The 21284-nt window shown below is 33.8% G+C and overlaps 1 long non-coding RNA gene across 2 annotated transcripts in view; it reads left to right on the forward strand.

Moving 5' to 3' along the window:
* The first annotated feature begins 475 nt into the window (after positions 1 to 475).
* Positions 476 to 21284, forward strand: part of LOC131523382 (uncharacterized) — a 61531-nt gene continuing 40722 nt past the window's right edge. For both annotated transcript variants that reach the window (XR_009266762.1, XR_009266761.1), the window contains exon 1: positions 476 to 497. This is a non-coding gene — a long non-coding RNA (uncharacterized LOC131523382). The remainder of the gene's footprint in view (positions 498 to 21284) is intronic.

The raw sequence follows: 21284 nt of genomic DNA on the forward strand, positions 1-21284 counted from the left end.
TTTTGGGTGAGAAACAAATACCGGTTACCACAGTAAACTATTTAGGTGAAAACGAATACATTTTATTACATTTAGAAAGGAGTAATTCCTGCTATGCCGTATATTTTCATATCTGCATCATACTAGCTATACAATACTCATTTTAAAGGTTTATATTTATTTATTTATTTATTTTTAAATGTGAACATTAATTTGTGGTAAATCTTGAATAATAATTTTTTTTTAATGTTTTTTTTTTTTGGTAATGCTTACTTATTTTTGCCATGTTCCCGGTGCGGTGTACTAATTTCTAAGATTAAAAATAAATAAATAAATAAAAATATGAAATATTCCAAGTTTCGTAATTTTTTCCTTTCTCTTGTCATGCGTTTCAAATAAATAATGTTTTAGTCTTAGTTGTAGTTAACAGTCAGTCTAGTGTGCAAAATCAATAGGCTAAAAGACATCGTCCTCCAGGAAGTGACATCATTTTGGTGGGAAAGCAACAATCAGCGACTGTGAGTATTTTCGCGAGATTTTGTGGTATTTGTTAATTTGTAACTGTAAAGCATATATGTATTATAATTATGATATTTATATAATTGTAATAGGCCTATATATTTTTGAGTATGGTAATATTAAAATTCGAAATGATGCTTAAGAGCATGTTGACTCAAAGACAGAAATGTCATGCTGTTTTATGATGAATGCTTCTTTTGAGCATTTTTTTTTTGTTTGTTTGTTTTGTTTTGTTTTTTTCATAAAGTCGATCAGAAGAGAAAATTTATATAAAAGAATCCTTGATGTCAGATGTTGGCTTACAAACAAATATGGGAATTCTGTAAAACTGTAGTCAATTTTGATGGAGGAAAAAAAAAGAAAGAAAAAAAGAAATATATAGGCTACACCGCTTGTTGAATTTTAATAGCAGTTTTAAGGCCCTATCCACCCTATCAACGTCCTTCTTGTGATTTGAGGGCTATCTGTGGTAATATGTTTTTCTGTATCACTGTAGGCCATTGTTAAAGGCATCATTATGTCTGGCTTTGTGATGGAGCCATATGGTCTTTCCTCAATTTTTTGGAAACAATTTCAGAGAGGAGAAAAGCATCACCTAAATGTGATATTCAGTTTCTTTCTTTGATAGTATCCACACAGAACATGTCATCTTTCATAACACATTTCATTTTTCAGTCTACGTTTTCATTGCGAGTCAGATGCGAAGGGATTTCTCATAGATGGTATGAATTTTCTCAGATTTGTGGAGCTGCCAAGTCAGCTTTACAGACTACTTTATTTACAGCATTCTCCTGCGGAGGCTTATAATACAATTGGATGCATACATTGATTACTTATATTTGATTTTTTTAACTTCTACAATCTGTACCTCATTTCTCAGTCTGCTCTGGGGGAAGGAACAGCAAGGTCATCAGAGATAGGATTTTGGTTTATTGATTGATGGTTTGATATCTTAGAAATATGAGCTCCAATCTGATAACAGTGTAGGAAGGAAAATAACTGCACAATATCACAGTTTTATTTTTAGAGAATAACTATTTTATTTATTTATTTTTAGGTAGGAAAATTACTTTCAATTGAAATGTTTTGTTGTTGTTATAAAACATAGTTTATTATAGATATTTTATTGATATACAGTAGGCTATATTGAGTGCAGTACTGAAATACTGTTTATGCTACCTTTAATTATTGCATCTGTTTTATAGATCATATAGATATAGATAATCTGGAGGGTATATTTATTCCTAAACATCATTATGACTTTTTTTTTAATACAAAATAAATGATTTATTTCAGATCAAGTTAATAAATCCAATACAATATCTGACCACAGGGGGGCAGAAGCGACTCACTATTTATAATTTTCCATCTTTTTTTTTTTTTTTTGAAGTAGGCCTTTTACAAACAGTGTAACTATACAGACAGTGCTATCGGCTTCCTCCAACCTGCGTCTTCATTTCTATGATCAAAGATTGGTATCAAGCTCTCTAATTGCATCAGGGGTTCCTTTAATTGCTCAGACAATATTATCCTGCTGGGAATATCTGGAAGAAAGAGGAGGACAAAAACTTGTGTTGCATAAGCAAAGGGAAAGCATAATTATACAGTGATTATTTGGAAAGTACTTAAAACGAACCTCAGCGGTCAGAGGACAAATGCTTTTAATTATGACACAAGGCCAAAATAAAACGCTTCTAGATCAGAAATAATCGCAAGAGATAATTTCAAAGCAGTGTAAATTATATAGATTAGTATTTTATTATTTATTGTATTATTACTTATCTTATATGCTTTTTTGACCCCAAAATTTTTAATTGCATAAATGCCATTCCATTATATCAAATATATATTCCAAATATATCATATCATACATGATGTATTCATATCAGCACACTTTTCAAGCAAGCAATAAATAAACAGAATAATTAATAAACAGAACAAAAATAAGTCATATTGGAAAATGCTCTAAGAAAAGCTCTAGCATCACATGTTTGCAGATACCACTTGGTTTGATATTTTATCTAATGCAGTGAAATTCATACTGTGCATTTTGTTCATTCACATGCATTCAAAATTCCCCTGGACAACACTGAACCTCAGATTCGTTGGGTGTAAATAACTATATTATTTCAGCATGTTACCTTGGTGAGGTGAGGAGGTTTTAGAGGGCGTCTGTTTATGTCTCATCTATTTGACATCATAGTGCAAAAATAAAAAAGCCTCTGCCATGTAATTTTAGCAGCATGAAAGTGTACGTGGCTCTTAAATCACCGCCGTGACCTCGCTTGCATCCATTCTTCTTTTCTTTTTTTTAGTGTTTTATTCTTTTTGTGTGCCCTTTTCAAATGTTAATGGCAACACGGTTGCAGAAGAAAGCAGGTTATTCTTTATTCCAGAGAGAGCCGACTTGATCTCTTTGACCATTTCAAGTCAGACATTGATGCATTATACAGTTGGTCAACAATTTATTGCCTGACCCTGTATGCAAGTAATGTGAGGTGTGTGTGTGTGTGTGTGTGTGTGTGTCTGTGTGTGTGTGAGAGAGAGAGAGAAAGAGGCCACTTGAAATATGAATAAATGTTTTAATGTCAGCCTGACATCTTTTCTGTGCTCACATTGGCGCTTATTTGTCTTTTTTTATTCTCTGTTTATGTGGTTATGTATTCCTGGCACACCCCACCCCCCCCCCATTTGGGTTGTCACCTTTCTGTACTCCTACATGGATACAGCTCTGAAAGACCGACCCTTATCTCCTTCTTTGACTCTGTGGAGCACAATTGAATGTGGACAATAGCAAAAGGCTATGTATAGAGATGTCATACAAACTCCCTCCTGCATTTTTATTATATGCATATGAGTAATCTGTATGACTTGTTGTGAAATGACATTGTATTGGGAGACTATAGGAAGTGCATAGGAGTCCATACAAGAGCCTATGATTTGGTTCAGGGATCTGGTCATGTACCTCTTGTTTTCCCTACAGAGCATAAGATGTGACTGGAATATTTTTAGAATGGATGGTTAGATGCATAGAGAATTGCAAGAGGTGTGATGTATGCTTGGATTGTTTAAACACTGGTATTCTTGATTCTGATTGGTCAATGGCAGCGTTCAGCAGTATTTCCTAATATTTACGGTCATCCTTGGCAACGCTGTACATATATCATGGTGTGTTCATGTCCTCCTGGGAAGTTCATATTTATGAGTTGAGAATTATGACATCAGGTGCTTTCAAGTCATTAGTGTTATTTTAGTATATTTGTATAATTAGTATATATGTATTTTTGTACTTTCTGCTTTCATGTTAATTTTAGTAATTTATTTTTATTTTTTTTTGTCATGTCTGTTGTTTTTAAATAGTTTTTTTTTTTTTTTTTTACTTCAGTTTTAGTTTTTTTTATGCTTTTATTTTAGTTCAGTTAATATTTAGTTAATTTCAAGTAATGCTTCTTATGGTTTTATTTGACTATAACAACCCAGAGCAAGATGCTTTTTTATGTTTTTATTCCATTTATGAAGTTAAATAATTATTATTGTGTTGTATTGTACAGTACTATTGTGTTTTGTGCACAAAACGTAGTTGTTTTATAGTAAAGGGAAAAAATACATTCAATGAAATAATTTTACCATCAATACAGACGCTGCAGTTTGCATCCACATTTTCTCACTGACATTCTCCCAACTTGGAAACTCTGGGCTTAAAGAAAGTTAAGAGTTTCCCTTAATTATCAAACAATTTAATGTGTTAGTTATGCTAGAATGATTGTTTTGTGCATTTCGGCTGTGTAATAATGCTGGATAATACACTGTCTGCTGGTCATTATCGCAAAATAAACTCTGACAGTGTCATAAGAACCCTGACGTGAAGCGGAGGAGTAGGCTACATTTATCCTTACATAATATTCAAGCAAACATGTTATATCATGCATAGACACCGAGCTATATTCTGATGTTGTTCTGTGACGTTTAATGTCTTTAAGCTTGGGGAGGTTTGAAATATGGCAGACAGAAGATTCCTCAGATGTGTCCCAACCTTCTTTACATCATGGTTCAATGGTTACTGCGATAGTCTTCTAATACCATGACAGTGTATCCATGTTTGTGAAAACATTTCAATGTCCTGAAATGAATGAATCTGCTCCCTTGCCTACCAGAAGCAATCACTTAAAGCGTAGGCCGTGTATTTCATTGGTCAGGTTGCGGAAAACACAAAGATTGCAAAAAAGGTCATTCATCTTGATTAAATATACATTGGCAGCGGGTCAGGGCTGCAGAAGGGATTCAGATTTAAACTGCACTGCTTCGGAAATTAATTTGATAGCTTCTGGTGTTTATGTGAGTTTTTGTGTGGGGTGTGTACATGTGTGCGGCTGTTGTGTGTGTGTGTGTGTTTATGTATTTCATTGAAGAATAGTCATGACTTCTTTCATTAGTGAAGTGGACCTGACTGCATTCATTTCTGTGTAAGGCCAACAACCTTGAGTGTTTATGACTCTGGAGGCACTATCAAACCACAAACCTCACTTCCTCTTTTCACTCATTGCCTCTCACAGTTTTCACTCTGTGTGCTTTAAAAACCTTACTTCATTTCAGCAGACATCTTGTTTGTCGTTCTGAAAACTAACCTTTATAAAATGTAATCATTTATTTGTTTATTTAATTATTTTCTGGAAGCAAGTAAATTTCTCTGTAGTTTTTAGTTTCAAAAGCTATTGCACATTTCTACTGTTGTGGCCTAGTGGGGCACATTTTTGCATTATACACTTTCAGAAATAAAGGTACAAAAGCTGTTACTGGGGCGATACCTTTTCAAAAGCTACATTTTTGTACCCATTAGGTTTAAATATGTACACTTTAAGTACTAATATGTACCTTTAAGGTACCAAAATGGACCCTTTAGGTACAAGCATGTACCTTTTGATAAAGTACCGCCCCAGCGACAGCTTTTGTACCTTTATTTCTGAGAGTGTATGGTGTAATCTGTCACAATGGAAACAACCATTAAACAGACAATTATAGAATATGTAGCTCGGTTGAAATAGTTATGAAACAAAACAATTAATGGAAAATTAAAAATGGGACATGTAAAATCAAAAACCATTGTTTTGGAATTGTATTCAATTAAATAATTTGTATGAAATGACAACAAATTAAATGTCTGTGACAACTTGCCCCAATGAAACTGTAGCAAATAGCCCTAACATTGATGAAACATAGCCTTAACTATTTTCAGGAAGTTTCTGGGCCTAAGTTTCAGTAAGGTATTTTTAAAAATGTTTTTGAAAAACATTGGTGCTCACCAAGCTGAATTTATTTGATCAAAAACAGTAATATTTTGAAATATTATAAAAAATGTGTTTTATATTTTAATATATTTAAAAATGTTATTTATTTCTGTGATGGCAAAGCTCAAATGTCACATGATCTCTCTCGTAATCTCTCTCTCTCTCTCTCTCTTTTTGGAACAGTAGTGGACTTTTTATCTTTTTATAATGGTGTTGAAATTATTTTTTTTAAATGTGGGGAAATCTTTAATCTTTGTTTAATTAACATATTAAACATATTTATGGCCTTGATCTCGATGTGCCAAAGACCATCTTGGCACATATTTGCAAAATAATTGATTTTCAGGCTTTTGGATGGCATTGCCTAGTTTTGCTTTTCCGAAGACATGAACTGTGATGGATCATTTTCCCTGAAAATTGCTTGAAAGTTCCACCTCCAGCCTTCTGCCAAAAGGGATATTCCATCAGAATATCCCTCAATGATCATGATTACATAAATCATTTTATAACCCAGTGCGATTATATAAGTGTGCCATGAATACATATCGAAGAATCTGAATTAATGTGATCATTTTAATTTAGGAGGAAACTATGAAATGATGTATCTTTTAAAGCACTTTTGGCTTTAAACAGGTACCAGCTTTGTTATAGCACGTATGAATTTTGTAATGTAGCATAAGGATTCCATACGGTATAAAGACTAATCATTACATCAGTATTTCAGATTAAGCTCAGAGAGTAAAACTCCCTTATGTAACGCTTGAATGCATGGCACAGAATGCAATACATATTTGTATCAACAGATCGTTTTATGAGAGGCAGACTTCCAATTTACAGATGGCTTATGGAAAACGGATGCAAGTTTTTCTATCAATAAATTTTGATACCTGGATAAAGAGAGATGAGCATAAGACCTGGCCAGGCTGGAGTGTTTACTATAGACAGGATTAACCACCCATCACCAGTCATTTATCGGCCCTTTAGGATCTCAAAGAGGATCATTAAAAGAAAACAGCATGGCTTGGCATGGCCTTGTATTGGCATTTCCTATTTAACAATAATCTATATGCTTATCTGTGCTCCCTCGTGACCTTAACATGTTGTGAATCCAAAGGAGGTGTATTGACCTGTGCTGTAAGGAGAAATACAAGCTGTTAATCCTCTTCAGCTTTCTGCTTTCTTTTTTGAGCAGTGAGGTTTGGGTTTAAACTAAAACTAAAAACTAGACTACTGTATGTTAAGAAGAGATAAACAAATACACTGTAAAATGCAGCAAAAATGCAAGCATCTTTACCGAACAGCCTGTACATTTTACAGTTTAAAACAGTTGTAATTTACAAAAATGGAAAAAAGTTTTGAGCTTGAGCTAAAACACTGGACTAAGTTACACATAAATGTTTTTACGGGCAGCTGTGATTGCCAGAATAATTCTGTAAAAATACAGCAAAAATGCAAGCAACTTTACAGATCAACATGTACATTTTACAGTTTATAACTGTTGTAATTTACAAAAAAAGGAAAACAATGTTTGAGTTTGTGCTAAAATATTAGACCAAGTTATGCATGGATAAACAAATCCTGTGGTTTTCAAACTGGCAGCTGTGGTTTTGTAAAAAAAAAAAAAACAGTAACAGTCTAAAGCAACCTTACAGAACAAACTGTACATTTTACAGTTTAAAACGAATGTAATTTACAAAAAAAAAAAAAAAAAGGCAAAAATGGCAAAATAAATAAACCAGTAAATCCAACAGCCCTTTTTTTGGCGAATTAGCTTAACCTGCTGTTATTGAACTCTGTTTTGATCCTATACTGAGAGCACTCATACTGTAATAACACTGGTGATGAAGAGAATGAAGAAGGTTATCAAAAGTAGCTATTCCACATAAGTATATTAACGTAGCTGTTCTGAAGTAATTTCTAATACATAGAAAGTGTGTATTGTCATGCACACAAATACAAAACACCCTCATGGTAACTCATATGACACTAAAATAATGCAATAAACTTTATTGTAACATAAAACCTTAAAGGGTTAATTCACCCAATAGTAAAAATTCTGCCATTTTGGAGAGTACCCCAGAACATAATCAACGTAATCAGCGTTGTTTGCATTCAGCATGCGTGCGCTGAACATAAACAAATGATTACGTTGATTACGTTCTGGGGTACTCTCCAAAATGGCGGAAGACGGTAACTCGGGGAGAAGAATTGCTGAATAAATTGTTATTGTTTTCTTTGCTCACAAAAAGTATTCTCGTAGCTTTGTAAAATTACGGTAAAACCCCTGATGTTACATGGACAATTTTACCGATGTCCTTGCTACGTTTCTGTGCGTTGATCGTGGTAATATCCTTGCTGTCAATGGAGTTGTCAGAAAGCTCTCAGATTCCATCAAAAATATCTGAATTTGTGTTCTGTAGATGAACGAAGGTCTTACGGGTTTGGAACGACATGAGGGTGAGTAAATAATGACAGAATTTTCATTTTGGGGTGAACTATCCCTTTAATGTATTTAACTAATATATGAAGCTGTTATTTCGATGAAAAACCAAATGTGAAGTGTCACATGTGAAGCATTGCATCTTTTCATTGTAAATTCTATGACTTGTTATTTTGACAGTCAAAAAGTGTACATTTAACAGTATGTTACTGTAAATGTACATTAAATGTCCACAGTATATATAGGAAGGGAGCTTACTGTTAACCACCTACAGGTTTTTACCACAGCATTTATGTTAATCACATTTTTCACAGTGTATATCAGCTCAATCCATTGACAAGCTCGCTGGGCATTTCCTAACCTTTACATCATAGGGTTGTTGTGATTGCTGCTTGACGAGGCTGTTTTGTAGGCTAAGATGTTGAGAAATAAATAGTGGCACGGCACCACAGGAGGCAGCCAAAAACACAAAACTGCCATTCGATTTCATCTTGTTTTTGTTGTAAAGTACTTCAGGAAACGAGGCAGATGATGCCTCAGGGACACCAGTGTCTAAAAGTGTACATATGGCCAGTGACAAAGCAGCGCAGACACTATTCAACCTCAACCCGGGGGTGTAAACACACTATGTGCCCCTGGACATAAAGTCTCGCCACACTCCGTATCTAGAAAAATGATGAAATATTGTCTGTCAGGTGTTGAAGGGGACAGGAGAGTCTGTGTGGATATCAGGTTAGAAGTGGTTCCTTCATTGTAGCGCTGGAGTCTGCCGAGAATCAGACCTCTCAGTCATACACACAATTTGTCACGGTAACACCAGGAAATGTGAATTTGATTGACATCGCTGAACCATGCTTATGACAAGGACGATTACAACTGACGTATGATTGGCAGTTTACACGGATGTATCATTCACCCGCAATAATTGAGAATAACAAAAACAAATAAACAGGAAACAATGTGACGCCACATGCTGTGCAGCAAGAATAAGATTTGAGAGAAGACGTTTAATGTGTATGCAATTGCACATGAAAAACACATGCAAAAGTATCAGTGACATTATGCGTGTATGCATATTGACAGTGACTTCTTGATTAACATGTTTCTAATTTTATGTATAATTTTATATGTAATCAATCATTTTTATAGTTATGTGGGTTTTAAAGTCATAATTGTTTTATTGTAACAATTTTGTTACAACAATTTTTATTGTAACAGTTTTATGTTTAATTTTATATGTAATCAATAATTTTTATAGTTTTCTAGTGTGGGTTTTTGAATCATGAATATTATGAAGAATTGTAACTTTTTTTTTTTTAATTTTATGTTTTAAATAAGTTATGCATATTTGTTATGTTATTTATCTATTATGATATTATGTGCACTGAAGTCTATTCAAGGTGTATGAAAATATATTTGATAAATATTTACTTTATGGTTACACCACTTGACAGTTATTGAGCCTTTAAAACATTTGTTTTTGTTACTACTTTAAACATATTTAAAACTACTATAAACATATTTAAATATTATAGACATTTAAATATTAAAATTAATTTAGAGATTCTTAACAATCAAACTAATTTTTAAATTGTATTAGTTTATTTTATTTTATTGTTTTTATTTATTTATTTTTAAATAAATATTTCTCCTTTTCAACATCTTAGACACCCAATATAGCGTAATGCTATGACCCTGGACCACAAAACCAGTCATAAGTAGCACAGGTATATTTGTAGTAATAGCCAACAATACATTGTATGGGTCAAAATGATTGATTTTTCTTTTATGCCAAAAATCTTTAGGATATTAAGTAAAGATCATGTTCCATGAAGATATTTTGTACATTTTCTACCGTAAATATATCAAAACTTCATTTTTGATTAGTAATATGCGTTGCTAAGTACTTAATTTTGATGATTTATTGAACAACTTAATTTGGACAACTTTAAAGGTGATTTTATTTATTTATTTATTTATTTATTTTTTTTGCACCCTCAGATTCGGGGTTGAAATAGTTGTATCTCAGCCAAATATTGTCCTATCCTAACAAACCATACATCAATAGAAAGCTAATTTATTCATGATATAAGCTGACTTGTTTGGTAACACTTTACAAAACGGGTGCACAAATATGCATTAAATAATGCTTAACTAATGCACAGATAATCATGACTTAATGTATAACTCATGATGAACTAAACCATTTATTAATGATTACTGCATCAGCAACTAATGAACATTCAATATGATTCAAAGATTAAGTAATCGATTCATTTTTATCAGTTAAATGCGTCATAATATATTAACTACCTAATAACTTATTTTATTAACTAATGAAGTAAATTCATATGTTAATTACCACACTGGGTCGAAGCCATGCCTTTAAACTTCCAGTTGTCTGCTTTAATTAATCATTAGCTAATGATTTGCATGAGTATCATTATGTTATGACTTTACTTGTTGAGGCACATGACTATTAACTAATTGTTAAGTAATATGTCATTGTGGTTATAGATTTTGAATTAGGTAGTTAGTCGAGTGCCTCAACAAGTAAAGTCATAACATAATGATACTCATGCAAATCATTAGCTAATGATTAATTAAAGCAGACAACTGGAAGTTTAAAGGCATGGCTTCGACCCAATGTGGTAATTAACATGAATTTACTTCATTAGTTAATAAAATAAGTTATTAGGTAGTTAATATAATATATTATGACGCATTTAACTGATAACAATTTATTGATTACTTACTCTATGAATAATATTGAATGTTCATTTGTTGCTGATGCAGTAATTGTTAATAAATGGTTTAGTTCTTCATGAGTTACACATTAACTCCTGATTATTTGTGCATTTGTTAAGCATGAATTAATGCATATTAGTGTCACCGTATTGTAAAGTGTTACCACTTGTTTTTTGTGTTTTTTCCAAAAACTGTACATTTAACAGTATTTTTAATGTCCTGATAGGTTTATTAAGTTTTATAGTTTAAATAGGTTATGGATATCTGTTAGGGTCTTTAGTTATTATCAAATTATGAAGCACATTTTTACCTTTATCATTTTTGTGACAATGTTCCAAACCTCCTATCCAGCTTGAACAATGGATATAGAAAGAAAAAAAAATTTTTTTAGCTATATTACTGATACAGTATGAGACTGTGAGATCATAACAGTAGTGAGCTTAATTTGTCCCCTACAACGAGCAGAGCTGTTGATGAGGTCAAATCATCAGAGCTGCTTGCTTTAAATTGCATTACGGATCAATGTGAGACAGGCTGATGAATCGGTGCCGCTACCAAAACAATATTATCATGTAGGCTTGTTGGCCATTTTAAAACTACTGTCATTTATCTTGCTAAAAGTATTGGCTGTCACATGAGCTTTTTTTTTTTTTCCCCATCTACATGTGATCAGAAAAAAATAAAATAAAATGAACAAACGTGCAAACAAACTGACAACAGTGTTTTCAAATTACGGTAACCGACGATGAAGGAATATAATTCAGAGTGTATGAAATGGCTTGACAAGACATTTCATTTTAAATCAGACACAAAACATGATTTGTTTTATGCTAGTCATTCGATGTTGGTATTAGAGAATGGGAAATTCTAGAGTGCATTTGACTGGACAAAAATTTGTGTTGTGCAGAACAGCAACAGAATGTAAATATTGTATTTTTAATTATATATTTTAATAATTGTATATCCACTAAAAGTGAATGTAGTAAATGTTTAAGAGTACACTAGCATAAAGATATGATGTCTATAAAGGTTTTTTTTTGTTTTTGTTTTTCTGTTGCAGGCTAAGAGTCAGCCTTACATGGCTTACTAACCGTTTAAAAAAAAAAAAAAAGAACTCTGGGAATTTTGGAGCATTTTCATGTTGAATAAACATAATCAGCCCTCCTGCGCTACAAATGGCTTGAGGAAAAATTACAAAGTACAGCAGCATTTTCTTTTTCATCTACAGCTCATTTGTATGCAGCAGTTGTTAATTTTATTCCTGTACTTCATTCTGACTTGATAGTCAAAAAAATAAGAGTACTAGATGATAAACTGAATTTCCTTCCAACGTGTTATGTTTCAGTATAGGGGTACAAAACAGCTAGAGTACAAATACAGATTAAATGTTTTTCCTTCCTTTTGAAAACCAGAAACACAATCAGAAGGAATATAGGCATTAGAGCAGCGTACACACAAACATTTAACATCTATAGATTGTATTAGTCTGCTTTACTGGCATCATCACCTGTTTACAAATGAGACAATCTAGGTTTTATGTATTGAAATAGTTTCCCTTTCTTTGCATTTACTGTTTTATTTGAAGTCCTGAGAGCCGATGTTCTGATACACATACTGAGCAATCTCCTGCAGCTCATTCTGTCTGAGTAAAGGCCGTTTTTGCTGATAGAGAAACACTCTTGTGGAAAATTGGAATGCTGGGTATTTGTGGGGGCGATATCTGTTACTAATTAAAACTGAGCATTTTGACTGCCAGAAGAGACATCTCACCATGACTTGTTGCACTTGAGAGGAGTTATGTAAGGGCAAAAGTGAGCACTTTTAGACTTGTAAGTCAGCATTTATTATCAGAAGTCACTGAGAGATGAAAACATTGCTTCACTCATGGGATTGTGTTATTTTTTGACTGTACACTGTAATATTCAAACGCATTTGGTTTATGCATACAGAGTGCTCGGTCTTGTTTGACCTCACCTCAGCCTCATATTTAGCTGTATAACAGTATTTTTGCTCTTTGTGGCATTGAATTAAATGTTGATAACCGTGACATTTACTAACAGGCTTATTCAGACTAAGTCCAAATTTTTGGCTTAAGATACATGCATGACTGGACTTTAAATTATATGTATTTTTTATAATCTACTTGTCCAAATTATAGTTTGTGGTCTGATCCATCACTTTTTAAATTATCCTAATCTCAAATAATTAATTAAAGGAATAGTTCACTCAAAATTAAGAACATTTTCTTTAAATTCGCTTATCCCTCAGGTCATTCAAGGTGTAGTTGTATTTATTTATTTCTTCATCAGAACAGAAATGTATCATTACATCACTCACCAGCGGATCCTCAGCAGTGAATGGGTACCGTCAGTATGAGAGTCCAAACATCTGATAATCACAGTAATCCACAAGTAATCTACACACTTTGCTTGTAAGCAATGCTTGATCTGAGTATATTTCTCTCCTGATTCATGCAACCACTTTTTTTTCTTTCTCTTTTTTTTTTTTTTTTTTTACTGGAGAAGGCAACATTTTAGATAGAGGTCTCATATTTTTTGCTGGTTTGAAGTTAAAAACATCTTAGTAATGGATTTGTTTATTGCTTTGATGATTTGTGGATTGTGGATTATTGTGATGTTTTTATCAGCTGTTTGAACTCTCATTCCGACGGCACCCATTGACTGCAGAGGTGAGTAAGTGATGTAATGCTAAATTCCTGCAAATCTGTTCTGATGAAAAAACAAACCACTCTACATCTTGGATGGTATGAATGTGAGTAAATTTCCAGCAAATGTTCATTTTTGGGTGCACTATACCTTTAAGATATCTGAGCCTTTAATAGAACTGGTCTGAGCAGATCTTTTGCAGGCCAGCTATCATTGGTTATTGCATTGTTCATTTGCACTGAACTGGATAATCACATCGATCGCATTCAGAAAGCCACAGCCAGTGTGTTTTCAGGTCCATGGATGTTGTGCAAAGCTGTAGGCCGAGTGCATTTAGCAGTGGATGTTTTAATGAAAGATGAGTATCTGTTTCTCCCCAGGCAGTCTCTGTGGTAATAAGCATTTTCACTTAAAATAAAGTGGGGTATTAATCTTCCCGGCATCCTCTCTGTTATGTGTGCAAATTACTTGTCTGCCATAAACATATTACAGTAATTTGTAGTGAAAAATAAAATATGCTGAGGATGAAAAGCCATTTCTTATACCATGCAAAACAAAACCTTAGATTATGCAGTGCAAAGGATTTTATTAAATAATATATATATCTATACTCCTTGTTTCTCGACTGGTTTTTGCTTCAGGACCTGGATTTTACATCTGACGCTGATAAATTGTGATCCAACACAGTATCAGAGCTGTTCATTGTACAAAAATAAACAAAAATATGTGATGGAAATCTTGATTTTATTACAATAATAATGAACAAACACTATGCCAAATATTATATTAGGCAGCTCAATATGTGCAAATGCAAACCAGATGCTGGCATCTTTCCAATTTGGCTGGCTTTTACCACATGATAGATGAATTTCAACTAAAAACAATGTAGATTTGATTAGACACACAACTTTTGATATTAGAACAAACTTGGTTTGCAAACTACTATTTGCATCAGATAATAGCAGTACCATAGCAGCATTAAAATAAATAAATAAATGCATACATATATAATTAAATTGATATTTCGCAGGTAAGTGAAGCAGGAATGCACATTTCATGCCCACATATATGTGCTGTAGGGACGATCTGAGTTCACATGACATAAATGGATCATAAATTTCTCTGGGCCTCACTCTGTTTTGTAAATGTGCACATTTTATTACCATTATAATGTAGTCATGGTTCACGGCTGATTGTTAATGTGTTAGTATAGCCGTAGACACTTAACGTTCTGACTTCTGTGAGTAATGAGGCTAGATTTTACGAGAAAGAATAGAGATGTTCAACATGCCGAACAAATTAAGATCTTAATAAGGATGAGAGGATCAGTGTTTTAATCATGTGTAATGAATGAATTTTGATAAGGGTACGTGTCATTAAGAAAGAGAAATTCGGTTGTATTGTACAGTAGCTCTTACATCTGATATCGCTGAGAGAAACACCAGAGAATGGCTCTTATGTGGTTTCTGCCTTTTTTTCAATTTGGATAATTCAATTCCTCCTTCCTTTAAGTCTAAAGTATTATGCAAACCCATGTCACCATGGCATAAGCCAATGCTTGATTAACTATCAAAAAAGGCACAATAATCCTGGATTAAGCTAATGAATCCTACAGTGCATTAGATGTGCTGTTTTTATTCCGCCAAAGATCATGTCTTTGTGATGTAAGGTATTTGTAGCATTAAAGTCATCTGATTTTAATGGTTTATGATTTCAAATGGCCTTTTTAGGTATATACTGTGTGTGTGTGTGTGTGTGTGTGTGTGTATATATATATATATGACCATACATTTAAAATGACCTTTTTCAGGTATACAGTATCTCACAGAAGTGAGTACACCCCTCACATTTTTTGTAAATATTTTATTATATCTTTTCATGTGACAACACTGAAGATACTGTGTGTGTGTGTGTATGTATATGTGTGTGTATATATATATATATATATATATATATATATATATATATATATATATATATATACACACACACCTGAAAAAGGTCATTTAAAATGTGTTTTTGTGTGTGTTTGTTTATGTTCATAAAATGCAAAAATTAGTTCCTGCTAAACCTGAGGAATATCTGCATAGCAAACCTCAGGCAGTCTGGTTTTGGTAGAATTTAATGAGAAATAGTTGAATTCATTTTAAAATACCTGGCTATCGATTGCAGACTTTGGCATCTTGGCAAATCCAAGCACAGTTTATGACATTTCTGAAATCTCTATTGAAACTCGAGGAAATGTACAGGGGTCTTTTTCTCTCTGAAAAGCAGGAGACTTCCAACAAAATTCTTTGTTTTCTTGATGTCGTTGCAATGATGTCTAGGAGAAATAATTAAAATGTTAAAGAGATGGATAGCTTATCGCTTGCTGTTTTTTTTTTTTCTTAGTAATTGTTCTGCATGGTGACATCCAGCTGACTTCTGTTTGATTGTTGTTTCACGAGTTCACACTTACATATATTTAGCACCAGTATGGTAATGCGTAGTTGGCGTGCTGTCGTGGGGGAGGGCTCCGAGCTCGAACCCAGAGTACCCCCCTTAGTGGTGAGAACTCTAGTGAACCTCTTGGGTGGAGAAGGGGCGGTGGAGGGATGCTGATTAACCATAAAATGAATAGAGGTATGTCAGCTGTATTTATATCCGTGCATTGATTAACCTGATTGCGTGCCACTTGTGTATATTAGGCTAAGTATCTGACGTACTCCTCCCGAACTTTGTTAATAAAACATTATTTATGTGCGTCGCAGAGTTTTTGTACAAAAATCTTTACAGTTCTGTCTCACTTTTACTTTTATACTTCCTGTTTTTGGCATATACAGCAGAATTTCAATGCATGCAAATCCAGTCTGGTATCCTTTCTAGAAGAAACTTGGATAAACTAGTTTTCTCCACCTGAGCTATTTTCTTGTTTTAAATTCTCTCAAGGCGCCCCAGGGCATCTTGGACAATCAATATGTGAGCAACAACACCACAGCTTTGTGAATACTTTTAAAAAATTCCTTAAATAAATTCTAGGATGCAAGAAAGCATAAATCAAAATAGGAGCTTCAGAAGTGTGATCGAGTGAGGCAGAATGAAACTCTTATCGCTGACTACGTCCTGCACCCAGCTTCACTACAGAAGTAACAGATATAGATGAGGTCAACATGGAGCATTGCCTGAGGGTTTAAAAACCACAATATTCCATTGGGACATAAAGAATGGCAAAAAGAAAAGGTTGCTTCTGTTCAACAGTGTCAGCTCTATCTGTAGATAAATAAAATACTTTTTTATTTTTCCTCCTACAGTTTGTAGACTAGAAATTTTCAGCACAAGCCAGAATAATACAAATCTTTATTTTATTTATTTATTTATTTTTACAGAATGTCAGACTAATTCCAGAAATATAACAACAACTCCAACCTTTATTTAAAAAAAGAACAGCGTATCTCACATAAGCTGTAGTGACAAAGGTATCTGCCGCATTAACCTTAGGAGCGTAGGCGACTTGGCTAGATGTCTGATTGACGTTCCAGAACGAAGGTGGGAAGGCGACATCTTGACTCATTTCTACACCTTCTTGATATGTTCTCTTTGATCTGATAATCTGGACATGTGCAATATTGTTACAGTTTTTCCATTTTAAATTACTGATAAAACCCAAGTGTCAGTTAGGAGCATGAATTTTCCCAAATCAGTTTTATGCTTTGCATGCAATTATGCCCATTGCAGACAGTAAAAGGTCATTATGAAGATAAAAAGGCATCTGATATCTAAAATGGATGTCAAAATTCTCTCAACTATGTTTTTAATAAACTCTTTTGCTACTGATTGGGCTGTCTGTGAATAATAGAACAAAAAAAATCAAACCGCAAACTCTTACAAGAAAATTGCTTGTGACTTAAAAATAGACTGCCTTTTTTCATTTTCTTTGGCCTTTTTTATTATTTTTCTGAACACATTGTTCTCATCTCTGTCCACTCATGCCATTTTGACAACTTGCTGAAAATGTATTCACTCTCAGGTTATCCAAGGTGTAGATGAGTTTGTTTCTTCATCAGAACAGATTTGGAGAAATATGGCATTACATCACTTGCTCACCAGTGGATCCTCTGCAGTGAATGGGTGCCGTCAGAATGAGAGTTCAAACGAAAATAACTGATGGACTGAATGGATAATTAATTGATATTAGTTGTTCAAACTCTTTAAAATGGTGAATACATAAATACTTTGGTGCTTTGAATGTTGCCAATATGTGTAAATTGTGTTTTTCAGTGTATATCCAAACACGCACATATGTATGTGTAAATGTTACATATAAATACCTAGGAATAATGAGATCATTACGTTGTAATGTGACTGTGAGTGATTTTGCTATTCTATGATTTGTTTTTACCAACATAAAGAGATTTAATCATAAAAACATGCACTAAACGTCATGTTAGAAATTGTAGACATTCTAAGCAAGTTTGACTCATGCAATTCATCTTCTTCATGATATGATGCATTATGCACTGCTCCAATTTATATACAAACATTTTCCCTTTCACAATGTACATTATTAGCAGTTTTGTTGTCAAAATGTGACATTTTTACCAGCAATGCATCAAATGTTAAACCCGCTATTAACATTAGAGCATCCAGCAGTAGGAATGCCCACATGACTTATCATAACAGCCAGACGTGAAATCCCTGTATGCATGAACAATGCATTAGCCACTTAAAAGGTCTTGTGCAATTGACCATAGGTCATAAGGTCAAATCTTAGGTGTTATATGCCCAATCCACCTTTTTCTTGACGTAAAAAATGGGCCCATTTGTAAATTCTATGGGTCTAGCTTCCGGTCTCATCCGCATCCAGCTATTTTTAGCTGTACAAAACAGTTTGTTTTGCTGCTTGATATTGAAAATTAGTGTGTCTTATCTTATTTTAATGTATTATCTTCATAAACACACTGGTTTGTAGTGCAAAAAGTTTTACCGTTTACTGCACGTTGTTATTCTCCTCCTTATTTACCTAGCGACTAATGAACCGGAAGTCTCGCCCATAGGCTTACTTCCGCGTTGAAGAAAAAGGTGGATAGCATTTGCTAAAATTTTATCTACTCTAATGGGAACTGAAAAGCACTGATGCAGAATCATCAAATTCAATGCAGATGTTCTCCACAGTCCCCCGTGTTTCTTTATGCAGCGTTATGAGTTCTTAAGTGAAAGATTGGAGCAATATTTTAGGAGAAAATGAGTTGGAATGTTACATTTTTACTTGGGTGCGGTGGTTGCGTAAAGGGAAAAAAAGAAAAGGAAAAAAAAAAACATATTTGGGACGTTGTTGTCTTAGTAAGCTATCTTAAACCAACCTCCTGGGCAAAACTGAGGCTTCAGAGGCTCCTCTATATTACAAACTAACTTGATGCATTCTCAGCATGCTGGAGAATGATTCAAGTAAAGTGAAGAGTCAAAAGTGCAACATATATTTTTTAGGAGAACACAATGGTCCAAGACGTCCCGTTCAGAGTCTACCCAGAGGTCTTGACATGAAGCGGAGGGGAAAAGGGGCGCTTGGGAATGAGGTGGCAAAATAGGGGGGAAAAAAATAAAAGCTGTGTGTCAACAGTATACAACTCAGAGCTTAATTGCTGAGCAATGGCACATTTCTGTGGCTCTCAGGAGACAGAGGCAGCGTTATTAGATGGTAATGTGTGGTGATTGAGAGCTCCAACGAACATAATTCTGCCTTGGGGCATCTTCCTTCTCCCGTTTAATTCCCCAGACGAACCTCAGCGGGGTAATTTGGAGGAGCCCAATAGATGGCTCAGCTCATTACAGTGGCCTTTGCTGGGTGGATGCTACACTGAAAACTCGATGGCCAGGGTCTACCAGGCAGGGATGTATTGATCCGCTGCCAAGATTCGTAATATCACCTCCTGTGGGCAGATTTCGCCGGCTCTTCATCTTGCAGACGTTCCTTAGAGTCTTTTCCTGTTTTAACAACCTGACAAGAGGCATATGCCCTTAACTTTCTTAATTAATACGTTAACGAGAACTTTTAGCCACACATTTGCTTGTGTCTGTGTGTGTGTGTGTGTGTGTTTCTTGTGTTTTTGTTTTGAGGATCCAGTCTTCTTGAGATGTCTTTAAGCAACTGCAACCGCATCTCAACACGTCTAATAACTGAAGCTGGGCATGACCCCTTTATGGCCCAAGGGTGGAAAGAATTAACACGGCAGACTTTCGCATGCCAGAAAAAATTTGTCAAGAGGCACTCTCAATGTTTAGTTGTCCTGGTTTTTAACTCCGGGACGTGTTCGACTAATTAAGCGAAAATTACAGTGAGGCTGTTACTCAAAGGTCCTTCTGTGCCAGAGCATTTCACGCCTTGCATTTTAATAGTAATGCATTATCCATTGACTTAGCTCTGTTTGAAGGCCATGTATAATGAACTAGACACTACAAGTGCTGTCATTGACCAATAGTATGCTTACATTGGGCACAATGCATAATTGTGGTATTAAAGTAAGCAAGTAATTGTTAATTGGAATGATGATTGACTAGAAGATCCTAAAAATTGATTCATGAGATTTAGAATTTTATAATAATAATAATAATTATATATATAATATATATTTCACACGCATTATGGTACACACATTTATGGTGCATGCTACATTAAAATTGTATTAATATTAATAAATGCACTGATGTAGGCAGTTATTCGTTAGTTGTAAAGAATCTTCAGTAAAATTTCTATTTTTTTTGTCAATCATAATTTATATTAATGATTAACTGCATACCTTAACACCGCAATATATTTTTAATTGTACCATAAACTAAACGTACTATTGCTTTTTAAAATAATAATAATAATAATAATGTTTAAAAATATGTATTATTTTAAGAAATTTATGGTACATCTAAAAATAATAATCAATGGTAATAATTGTGGTGTTAATGAAAGCAATTAATTTTTTATATAAATGATGACTGACTGATTTGACATTTGAGATTATAATAGTTGTTACCGTTTTAACTTTTTATCATTTCAGTATTATTTTTTACATGTTAATGGTATATTTAAAACATCAATAATTGCAGTGTTAATGTAAATCACATTTAAATAATTTGCAATGGGAAATCCTGAACTTCAAATTAAAATAATAATCATTTGGAATAATTGTGATATTAATTGTTCATTTAAATGATGATTGAATCTCATTTTATTATTAGTAGTAGTTGTAATAGTAATATAGGAATTATGTATTTATTTATTCATGTGACAAGAGTGAACCAGTTCTCATCTGTCTGATAGTGAATTGTAAATTGGCCACATATAAGTTTGTGAAGGACAAAGGGTTGAAACATGTGCTTTTCAAGTTAGAAGCAAGCATTCAGTGAGTTTAAGTGCTTTTGTCGATCTCCCCTGGGAAGATCACTATCTGGTGTTCTGGCCTTGTTTGGCAGAATGGCAGGATGCACTATACGTTGACCTTGGTCTGTACGCTGAAACGATGTTCCCTTCTACTGTGTTGGCTTTTCACATCACAAACCAAACTAGTTTAAGAGGTTTTGGGCTTTTCTTTGATGAATATCTTGCAGGCTGTAGCTGAAAAGGTTGGCTGTATTAATGAAAATTCCATATGTTTTGCATGATTTGGCATATGGCCCCAT

Source organism: Onychostoma macrolepis, chromosome 17 (genome assembly GCF_012432095.1).
Source record: "Onychostoma macrolepis isolate SWU-2019 chromosome 17, ASM1243209v1, whole genome shotgun sequence".
NCBI classification, from domain to species: domain Eukaryota; kingdom Metazoa; phylum Chordata; class Actinopteri; order Cypriniformes; family Cyprinidae; genus Onychostoma; species Onychostoma macrolepis.